This window comes from Equus caballus, chromosome 16, assembly GCF_041296265.1.
Source record: "Equus caballus isolate H_3958 breed thoroughbred chromosome 16, TB-T2T, whole genome shotgun sequence".
NCBI classification, from domain to species: Eukaryota; Metazoa; Chordata; class Mammalia; order Perissodactyla; family Equidae; genus Equus; species Equus caballus.
In genome coordinates, this window is record NC_091699.1 from 52,711,608 (window position 1) to 52,723,054 (window position 11,447).

Genomic DNA, 11,447 nt, shown 5'->3' on the forward strand with positions numbered 1-11,447 from the left:
ACACACACACACACACACACACACACAATCTCCTTTATAGCAATGAAGTAGTCTTCAGGAAATTAAAGGGAATCACCTGTGATTTAGAAAATGAGAGGAATATCAGCCTTCAAAGGTAAATGAGAACCAAAAAGCACTTCATGGCTTGAGGTAGTCTTTAAAGAAAAGTGACCCAGAGTTTCCTCACAGGGAAGCAGATTGGGGTGAGGGGCGGGTGGGAAAGGAGAATAAGCCTTAGACCTGAGCAGTAATATGGATCCAGAGCAGTAAGACCTTGCATAAATCCGGGACCCAGAGGGGGTTACACCCTGAGAAAAGGGGGGAAGTAGAAGAAATCCTGCCTATCAGAGGCTAACTGTAAGAAACAGTGACTCAGAACCAATTCTGTTGGAGAAGAAAAAAAAACTTCCCCTGAGATTTCAAGGCCACTGGCCCACCCCCATATAGGTTTGTACACTGAAATATATCAAAAATCCCAAGGGAAGAATTTATTTTAGAGAGACCCAGGCATATGCCCTGGGGATAGCAAGCATGTACCCTCAACCCAGGCTTCATAAAACTCCCACAGGGAAAGTTCCATCATATATGAGTTCACAATATAAAATCAGAAAATTCCCAGGTAAACAAGCCATCATGAGGAAGAGTCAGTAGGAAAAAAATTAAAATTTACTCATAAAGATTAGATATTAGAATGAGCAATTATAAAACATTATTTTAATATGATTAAGTAAATAGAATGTAAAAGGAAGAAGCAAGAAACTATAAAATAAGCAGATGCACTAAAAAAGAACCAAAAAGACTTCTATGAATGAAGAATGTAACATAAATTAAAACATCTTTGAAAGAGTTGAAAAGCAAAATAGACACAGCCCAAAAAAAAAGAATCAGTGAATTCAAACATAAATCTGAAGAAGTTACACAGAATGCATCTGAGAGGGACAAAAATACAGAAAACTCTGGTTAAGAAAATTGGAAGATGGATGGGGGCTAGCCTGGTGGCATAGTGAAGTTCGCACACTCCACTTTGCCTGCCTGGGGTTCACGATTTCAGATCCCAGACGCAGACCTACACAGTGCTCATCAAGCCATGCTGTGGCAGTGTCCCACATACAAAATAGAAGAAGACTGCAATAGCTTTTAACTCAGGGACACTCTTCCTCAAGCAAAAAGAGGAAAATTGACAACAAATGTTTGCTCAGTGCCAATCTTCCTCACCAAAAAAGAAAAGAAAAGAAAAGATAGAATGACAAGTTTCATTTAAAAAAAAGAAAATTAGAAGATGGAGTGAGAAGGTACAATGTAGACCTAATCAGGGTTATAAAAGCAAGTAAGAGAGAGAATGTGTGTAGAGGCAATATTCAAAGAAATAGTAGCTGGGAATTTGGCAGAATTAAATAAAGATATAAATCCTCATATTTAGAAATTTCAAAAAAAAAAAAATCCCAAACAGGGTAAACCATAAGAAGGCTAAACCCAGACACATCATAATGAAACTGTAGAATGCCAAAGACAAAGAGAATATCTTAAAAGAAGCCTGAAAGAAAAGACAGATTTCCCACAAAGGTTTTAAGATTAACATCTGACTTGTCAATATCAAATATGGAAGCCAGAAGACAGTGGAAAATGTCTCCAAATGCTGATAGAAATAACTGTCAACTAGATTTACAAAGCCAACAAAACTATATTTCCAGAATGAGTGAAATAGAGACATTTTCAGTAATATAAACTTTGAGATGATTGACTACCAACAAATCCTCACTAAAGAAACTTCTAGCTGACGTACTTTAGGAAGAGGTAAAATACTGCAGAAAGAAAATCTGAAATGGAGGAATAAAGAGGTGAGGGTGATCTTTCCTGTGCTCCCCGCATCCTCCCTGAATCGTTACTCCCTTACCTCTCCGTCAGGGCAGAACGCCCTTCACTTCCTTGCCCTCATGGAAAATACCTGCTCGTCTCCCAAGAACCACGTCTTCTATGAATCCCACCCTGGATCCCCAGCTGGAACTGATGCCTCTTTCATTTGAGGCCCCAGCGAACTTTCTACAAACTTTCAGAACACTTTCCTTCACGTAGTCATCTGTCTGTTTCCCTCTCCTACACTGTGAGCTCCTTGAGAGATGATTGTAGGATTGATCTCTACTCCTCAGGGCAGATATCAGTGTTATCATGATCATCTCTTGGTATTGGAAATTTTACATCAATAAGCTCATTATTCTTTAGAGAAAGAAAAAACGTCATTTAGGATTTTGAAAATGGCACTGCAAGAACAATAGTCCTAAATACCACAGGTAAAAACAGTCATTGCCATGGGCACCCTAGAGAAGTTTCCAGCTTGGAATGAACAAACAAAAACTCAGAGGTGGGCTGGGGAGAGTCAACAGAACCATTCCTTAAGGAGCTGCTTTGCAACACTTGGGCTAGTCAGGCCTCCATTTCCTCTCCTCTCTTTTCTTCCTCCTGTAAATGGAACGTGCACAGCTGGAAGCTATGGCTTCCTCCTGAATAAAAGCTCTAAAGAAAGTGGGGTACCTTCCTGGGGCACGCTTTGGATCAGGTTATGGGGACTTGAGAGAGCAGCAAAGTAGAACAGAGTTGGAAGTCATAGGATTTAAGCTCAGGCCCTGAGCAGAGGTGGAGAGGGTTTGGGGAGAACAGGCTCCTTCCAGGAGTGAAATTCACTGGAGGGCTCTGTCCCCAGGGAATGTCCTCCTCACCTTGGCCTCTGGGAGTATCCAGTCCGCCAGGGTTCCTCATGCCCTGTTTACCTTGGAAAATACCGCCAGTGGGGCATCTCAACAGCCCACCCACGGCAGCCTGGGCTAGTGGACCATGCCAGACTAACTCCCGCACCTGTGCACGGGGAAGAACCGAGCGGAAGGGTGGAGGCCGCATTGGGCTGAAGGGTGAGGGGTCTTTTCTCTATTCCAAGGAGCTTGGTGATCACCTTACTATGTGAGATACTAAAACTTAAGTTGTTCATTTAGAAAAAAGTAAATAATGTGACATTTTTTCTATGCAAGAGTTCTAGGGCATCTCGCCCTTCTTTTCCAGGGAAGACCATTTTTTTGCAGAACAGAATGGGAGGTGGTGGGAAGCTGTGCACGGTGTTAAAGCCCTCAGCCTCCCATGTCTGAGGCTGATGAAGGACGGGAAGGAAGCGCGAGACTTCAGCAGGTGATCACCAGAGAAAAACTGGGAACTCTTAGAAGGGGGTTGCCCCTGGGGAATGAAGCTGGGTCCGGGAGAGGGTTTTTTGTTTTAGACCTTTCTAGGTCGTTGTTCGATTTCATTTTGATCAAGCATATGTGTTTCTTTAAAAACTACAACCATAACAACCAGGCATATTTTTCAAAACCCAAGCCAAAGGGTATCCTCATTAACCGGAACCCGTTAGATAAACAGAAGTTTGCTCCTGTGGTGGACTACTGTGCGGCGCTGAGAAACGGAAGGCGGTCTCCACAGAAATGGAAAGATATGACTTATTTAAGTGAACAATTTTTTTAATTAAGGTGATGACCAATATAGACGTTATCATGCCAACTGTGGTTTTTAAACCTCTGTGAATAAGCATATTATCTGACTCAGATAGTTTTTATGGCAGAGGCTGAGCTTTTAAGCAAAAAAGGGGAAATGAATTGGTTCCTATAACTGTAAATTCTGGGGGCAGATCTGAGCTTTAGCTGCAGCTTGATCCATGGGCTCACCCAGCTCAGACAGCTCCAGCCTCACATCCTCCAGCCTAGCAACCCCTGAGGAAAGACCCTCCGAGGAACCCCTGAATCCTGGGGTAGAGAAGATTGCTCAGCTTAAGGATGCGCTGGGGGCGGGGAGATGCTTCACGGGCAGGCCTGGGTCACGTCCTAGCCTTGATCCAGGAAGTGGGGTCAGCCCCCTGACTGAGCCTCACAGGCTCACTGAAAATGAGAGCTGGACTGGGGGTGGGGTCCCCCGAGGGAAATCAGGTGGTTGTTTTCAGGAGAGGGTGGAATAGAATTCGGATGGATTCACTCAATCAACATCCACCACATACACATGTGTCATGATTCTATATGGTCAGGAAAAGATCCAGAAGGAGACACTTAAGTTTGGATTTAGTTGGGGAGGAGCAATTTCATTTTTTGAACAGCTCACACAAACCCAAGGATGACTGGTTATCATGGCCCCCAGACCCTTTCTCTCCAAGATCAGTTGTAACTTCATCTTATTCAGAAGCATTTTGACTGCAAGTGGCAAAAATCCACACAAAGGAGCTTAAGCAGAAAAAGGAAGGAGTCGCCAAAAGGATCTAGCAAGAGTCCAGCCCAGTGGCACAGTGGTTGGGTTCATGCACTCTGCTTTGGCAGCCCAGGGTTCATGGGTTCGGATCCAAGGCATGAACCTACACAGCACTCATCAAGCCATGCTGTGGAGGCGTCCCACATACAAAGTAGAGGAAGATTAGCACAGATGCTAGCTCAGCGACAATCTTCCTCACCAAAAAAAAGGATCTCACAAAATTCATCCTGGGGAAGAGAATCAAGTAGCATTCTCCTCTGATGCTGAGGAGGCCAGCAGGGAAGACCCAGAACTCTCTCTGCTGCTCTTTCCTCTCTTTATTGCTTTTTGTTTGTTTGTTTTTTAAGGAAGATTAGCCCTAAGCTAACATCTACTGCCAATCCTCCTCTTTTTGTTGAGGAAGACTGGCCCTGAGCTAACATCCATGCCCATCTTCCTCTACTTTATATGTGGGACACCTGCCACAGCATGGCTCGCCAGGTGGTACATAGGTCGGCATCTAGGATCCCAACCGGCGAACCCCTGGCCACCAAAGCAGAATGTGAGCACTTAACCACTGCACCACCGGGCTGGCCCCCCTCTTTATTGTTTTAAGTCAACTTTATTGTGGTATAATTTACATACAGTAAAATGCACATTTTTTCTTTCTTTTTCTTTTTTTTCCCTCTCTACTTGCTACTCTAAGACAGCAGGCATCTTGCGCAGTCCCAACACTGCCACTTACTGGTGATGTAGCTTTGGGTGAGTTCCTTAATGTCCCTATGACTCAGTTTCCCTCTCTGTAAAACATAATCAGTAGCTGTCCCATAGACGGTTGTAAAGATTAAATAAAATATATGTAAAACACTAAACATAGTGCCTACACATAGAAGGCATTCAATGAAGGTTAACTATAGCCCAGAACCCAAAACCTCTCCCCAAAATGTATAAATGGAATGAGAGGAGGGTAGCTGCAACCACAGACAAGGGGTCAGCAAATGATAGTGCAGCGCCTCGGAGAATTATGCTGCCATTTAAAAAAAAGAAGTTATGAGAACTATTAGGTAACCTAGGAAAATCCTTAGAGTAGTGAGAAGCAGGACCGACACCTGAATGTTAAACTGTGTCAGGATAACATCATAGAAGGAAACACACTTCAGTGGTATCAGTGGTGGTATTAGGAGAGTGGGGTTTTGAATTGTCTTAATACTTTTCTGTAATGGGATTATTATTTTTATAGAAAATTTGAATTTCCCCAGGCCTCACCAAACTAGAGAAACAAGTTGAGAGTCACAGTGCTGTACTACATTGCTTTGGCTTTGACCCCTAACGTATTGGTGGATTGATAGTGGCTGCTTGTGATATACTCTGAAGCGCCGTTGAAGCTCAAGGGCACAGAATGCTGAAATCAATTAATAATGTCTGCCTTGGGTGCAGAAGTGGAAGTAGCAGTATGGGTGTTTTGCATGTGCCATCCTAGACCTAGGGACTCTAATTTTCCTTGGCTTTCTAGAAAAACTGAGATATAACTAGCACAGAGCAAAGTGCAATGATCTTAGATGTTCAGCTTGATGGGTTTTGACAACTGTCTACACCCTTGGACGCACCACCCAAAACACGATATAGAACATCTTCAACATCCTGGAAAGTCCCCTTACATCCTCCCAGTCCCCTTCCCCACTCCCAACTACGTTCTGATTTCTGTCACCACAGATTAGTTTTTGACTGTTCTTGAATCGCACAGAAATGAGTGTGGTCTCTTGTTCAGCATAAGGCCTGCGAGATTCTTTCATCCTATCGTGTATACCATTAGTTCATTCTTTTAAATCCTAAATATATTTCATTATATGGAAAGTGTATTTATCCATTCTCAAGTTGATGGACATTTGGGTTGTTTTCAGTTTGGGGCTATTCTGAATAAAGTTCTTTATGAACCTTCATCTATAAATCGTATTGTGGACGTGTGTTTGTATGTTTCTTGAGTAAATATCTAAGAATGGAGCTACTGAATCATAGGGTAGATGTATGTATGTTTAACTTTGTAAGAAACCATCATACAATTGTCCGAAGGGGTCATGCCATTTTGCACAGCCCCCAGGAGTTGCTCCACATCCCCACCAACGGGTGGTGTCCTGAGGCATCCTAATGGCCTGAAATGGTTTTTCATTGTGTTTTCAATTTTCATTTCCTTGATAGCTAACAAATTTGAGGCCTGTTTCTTATGCTTAGTGGTGACCTGTATAGCTTCTCTTCTTCAGTGTTCCCGTGTGTTACTTATTGAGTATTAAGATGGTTTCATCCTTAAAAGGAAGTGCACATGAAGCTCCTCCATGGGCTGGGATCTGGCTTCTGTATCAAGGTTATTTCAATGTTATTTGGTTGCTGTGGAATTCAGAAATTCCCATGCCTGTCTGGCTTTCTCGCCTCCAGTAACCGGGTGCTCTTTCCTCCTGTTTATCTGGCTCTCTGAGCTCTCTGCCTTGGGATATCTTACTTCGCCTTGAGAGGCTGTGGTCTTGAATTCTGCTTGCCATCCTGCCACATGCCCCTTGGTTGCCCTGCCTTTCAGAGTGTGTGCCTGTTGCTTGGTTACCATCTCACAGGCCCAGATCTGGCTGGTCCAGCCTTGCCTCACATCCCAGCTCCCCTTGCCTCAGAGCCAGGCATCTGGAAGTGTCCACTCTGGGAAATCTGGAAGTTCAATGGTATTGATTTAACACCCATTAATGGCAGCTGCGAAAGACACAGGGTGATCCAGTTGTCTGGCTGTCGGGCTTGTTTTTCCCCGAGTGAAGTACTTTCCGGGTACATTTTTCCCAAGTGGAAAAAAGAAAGATAAAACTATTTGTCGCTACTCTAACTGGGAAAGAAAAACGCTGCCATCTTCTCCTTTTCTCCACATCCTGCTGCCACTTTTCCCATGGCCCTCCCCATGCATTATTTCTTAATTAAGATCAATATTTAGTTGTGAGCCTTGATCATGAGAATAGAACTTCATCTCTCTGGCTGTGTCTTACCAAGACAAGTTTATAGCACAGTGTCCTGCTGGATGGTCCGCGGGTGAATGAACAAAAACAGGAGAATAACCAGGGCTTTTCCTGTCATGGCCCCAGCTGCCTGGCATGTCCAGGCTGGAAAGACAGTGGGCACAGCTGGCAGAGTTCCAAGGACCAAAGCTGTGGCGTTTTGCTGCAAGTGTGCTTGGCCATCTGTTTCCCAGGATGCACGAGGGTGTTGGGTGGTGGTGTGACCTGAGCTTAGATTCAGCTATGTCATGAACTGACCACGACTTGGGCTGGCTCTTACTCTCTTCCACCCTGTTTTCACCTCTGCAGAATGGAAATAATAACACCCACACTGTCCATTAATGCATTTGACAAATAAATAGTGAGCCCTGTGCCAGCTGGTGGGATGGTACTTCACCAGCACAGAGGCCATCTCTGGCTTCATGGAGCGAGCACTCCAGCTGAGGAGTCGGACGATTGAGTCAGGAAGTAAGTAATGAGTGATGAGCTTCATGATGGAGAACAGGGAATTATGAGAGCCTGGAGGAAGAGCACGTAAACCATGCACAGGGGGTCAGGGAGGACTTCCAAAGGAGACGGCATCTAAGCAGCCCCCAAGTGAGAGTGGGAACTAGTCAGGCAAGGTGGTGTGAGAAGAGCATTTTGGACTGGGAAGGGCGTGTGTGGAGGAAGGACCTCAGTAAGAGAAAATGCAGAGCGTGTTAAGGAAACTAAAAGGCTTTCCGACGAGTGGGCCTGGAAAACACAGCAGGTAGAGAAAAAGGCAGGCTGGAGAGAGCTGAGACTTGAAGACAGCATGGAGCAGAGACAACTGTCTTTACCTCGTCCTGCTCAAATTCTGACCCAAAGAACCCATGAGTGTAATAAGAAATGGTTGTTGTATGCTGTTTTGGAGCAATTTGTTACAAAGCAATGGGAACACAACATGTGAGTTATTGTAATGAAGTTCAGTGAAGTTAAAGCAGTGGAATAGATATGCTTACAAAGCTGTGAGCATGCCCCCTCTGCTGTGTCCCAAGCATCCACAGTGATGTCCCAAGGGGGCGTCACACTCAAGGAAGCTTGGTGCAGACAAGTATTTTAATCTTAATGCATGTTTCTCTCAAAGATATCAGGGAGTCTAATTTAGGCCACAGCAACTCGTGAAAGTCTCCTGCTCTCTGCTCTCTACCTTCCTGAAACTGCTAAAACCCTTTCACTCTTCTGCTCCGACATGACTCTCTCACCCGTGCTGTCTTTCCCCACCGTCTTGGTCCCTTGAACTCTTCTCTACAAATGCATTTCCACCCAACTGTTATGCTAAGCAGCTTTAGGAATTCTTGTTATGCTATGATTACCTTTCTTTTTTAATCACCACATAATTTTTTCTTTCAATCTTTAAAGCTGGAGAAGGGTAAAACGTGACCCAAGAAGAAGCAAAATCTGAATAGTTTTATATCTATAAGACAATTGAATTTATAATAAAGAAAAAAAAAAAGCTTGTTACAAGAATACTCCAGGCTCACTGGTGAATTCTATCAAAAACATAAGGAGGAAATAATATGAATCTTATATAAACTCTTGAAAAATAGAGGAGGAGGGATTTCATTTTATGAGGCTAGCAGAGCTCTAATATCAAAACCGGGCAAAGACATTGCAAAAGAAGTACACACCAACATCCCTTATGAACTGAGACACAAAAATCCTGAACAAAATACTAGTAAATCGCATTCAACAAGGTTTTAAAGGATAACATATCATAGCCAGGTGAGGTTTATTTCAAGAATGCAATATTTATTTCACATTCAAAAAGCAATCAATGTGGATATTAGTTATCACTTGCTGCATAAAGAAATCGCCCCTAAAATTTAGCTTTCTGAAGCGATGAACATTTCTTGTCTTGCTGTTTCTGTGGGTGAGGAATCCAGGCGCAGTCTAACTGGGTTCTCTGGCACAGGGTCTCTCCTGGGGCTTGCTGTCAAGGGGTCAGCCAGGGTGGTGATCTCACCTGAGGACTTGACTGAGGGAGGCTCTGCTTCCAAGATCACTCATGAGGTTATTGACAAGATTCCGTTCCTTTTGGGCTGTCGGACTGAAGCCCTCAGTTCTTTTCTGGCTATCGGCCAAAGGCTTCCCTCTGTTCCACACCATGTGGATCTCTCCACAGGGCTGCTCACAACAGGGCAGCTGGCTTTCCTCAGAGCAAGTGAATGAGGGAGGTCACCCAAGATGGAAGTCACCGTCTTTTCATAGCCTGTCCTCAGAAGTGACATACCACGACCTCTGCTGTATTGTATTCATTATGATGAGTCACTGCGGCCCTTCTCAAGAAGAGGGATTGCGCACAGGCACGGATACCAGGAGAAGGGCATCACTGGGACCAGCTGAGAGGCTGCTGACCACATTGTACTTCACCCCACTAACAGCATGATGGAGAGGAAATATGCAGTCATCTCATTGATGAAGAAAAACTCTTTGACAAAAACTTTCAGCAAATTAGGAATAGAAGGCAACTTTCTCAACCCGATAAAGGGCTTCTATGAAAACCCTAAAGCTTACATGGTATTTAATGGTGAAAGAAAGAGTGCTTTCCCCTAAGAGCAGGAACAAGGTAAGGCTGCTCACTCTTACCACTTCCCTTCACCATTGTCCCAGAGGTCATTGCAAGCTCAATAAAGCAAGAAAAATAAATAGAAGGCATACATATTGGACAGGAAGAAGTAAAATCATCTTTATTCGTGGACAATATGATCATGTATATAGAAAATCCTAAAGAATCTTTAAAAAAATTACTAAAACTAATAGGTGACAGTCACAGAATATAAAGTCATAGAATATAAGGTCAATATATAAAAATCTATTTTATTTGTATGCACTGTCACAAATAATTAGAAAACAAAAAATTTTAAGGAGGGGCTGGCCCCGTGGCCGAGTGGTTAAGTTCGCGCGCTCTGCTGCAGGTGGCCCAGTGTTTCGTTGGTTCGAATACTGGGTGCGTGTGGCATTGGCTGGGGTCACTCACTCACCTGCATTCCGATTGAGGCTGGGCTGGATGGGAAGGTTCCAGAAAGAATCTGACACCTCAGGCCCCTCCACAAGACCTCTCCTTCTCCCTGTGGCTCTTGTCATCCAGCAGTCCATCCCGAGCTACTGCATAGCACGGCGCAGCCTCCTAAAGGGTAGGCCTGAAACTGGCATAACGTCACTTCCACCACATTCCCTTGGTCAAAGCGAGTCATAGGCCAGCCCAGCGTCAAGTGCAGAGGTAAAAAAACCCTAGCTCTTGATGGAAGGAGAGGCATGCATGTACGGGGAAGGCAGCTGTGATATTGCGATTTATAATAAGAAATATATATTTGGTCTTTGTCCCCATTCCTGGCACACAGCTCCTAAAACCTTCAGAATTTCCTAAGTGATGACAGCAATAAAGGTGTATTTTGTTATGTTAACGAGGTGACTTTTGGACCTCACCTAAGGATGAGGGCCGGTTGCCAGTGGAGCCAACCAAGTGATTAGAGGATTGGAACTTTAGTCCCATCCCCAGACCTCCAGGGAAGGGAGAGGGGCTGGCGATGGAATCAATCACCAATGGCCAATGATTTAATCAATCACGCCTGCGTAATGAGTCCTCCATAAAAACCCAAAAGCATGGGGTTCTGAGAGCTTCTGGGGGTGAACCAGAAACCTTCCACGTGCCACCCTGCTGGGCCCCAAGCTCCGTGAGGACAGACGCTCCTTTGGTCAGGACCTCCCCCTATGTGTCTGGCTGTTGATTCGTTTCCTTTAATGTCCTTTGTAATTAACTAGTAATTTAGTGAGCAAATAAGTTTCCTGGGTTCTGTGAGTCACTCCAGCAAATTAATCGAACCCAAGGAGGGAGTCATGGGAGCCTCCAATCTGTAGCTGGCCTGGTCCATAGGAAGCACAGGCGACAACCTGGACTTACGATTGGCATCTGAAGCGGAGGGCAGTCCTGTGGGACCGAACCCTTAACCTGTGGAATCTGAGGCTGTCTCCAGCGGATAGTGTCAGAACTGAGTTGAACTGTAGGACAACCAGCTGGCGTCGGAGAATTGCTTGTTGGTGTAGGGAACACCCCGTTCCCCACTCACTGGAATTGGACGCAGAACCCATTAGCAGGAACTGATGGTGTGCGTCTCTGAAAGCTATCTACCGCAATTAAGGGAT

The 11,447-nt window shown here is 44.4% G+C and overlaps 1 long non-coding RNA gene across 1 annotated transcript; it reads right to left on the bottom strand.

Annotated features, from left to right (window-relative positions):
* Window positions 1-9,027: 9,027 nt before the first annotated feature.
* LOC111768352 (uncharacterized) lies at window positions 9,028-11,099 on the bottom strand. The gene is made up of 2 exons (XR_011427303.1): window positions 10,286-11,099; window positions 9,028-9,678 (listed from the first exon to the last, which is right to left on the bottom strand). It is a non-coding gene; the product is annotated as an uncharacterized lncRNA (long non-coding RNA).
* Between the last annotated feature and the right edge of the window lie 348 nt (window positions 11,100-11,447).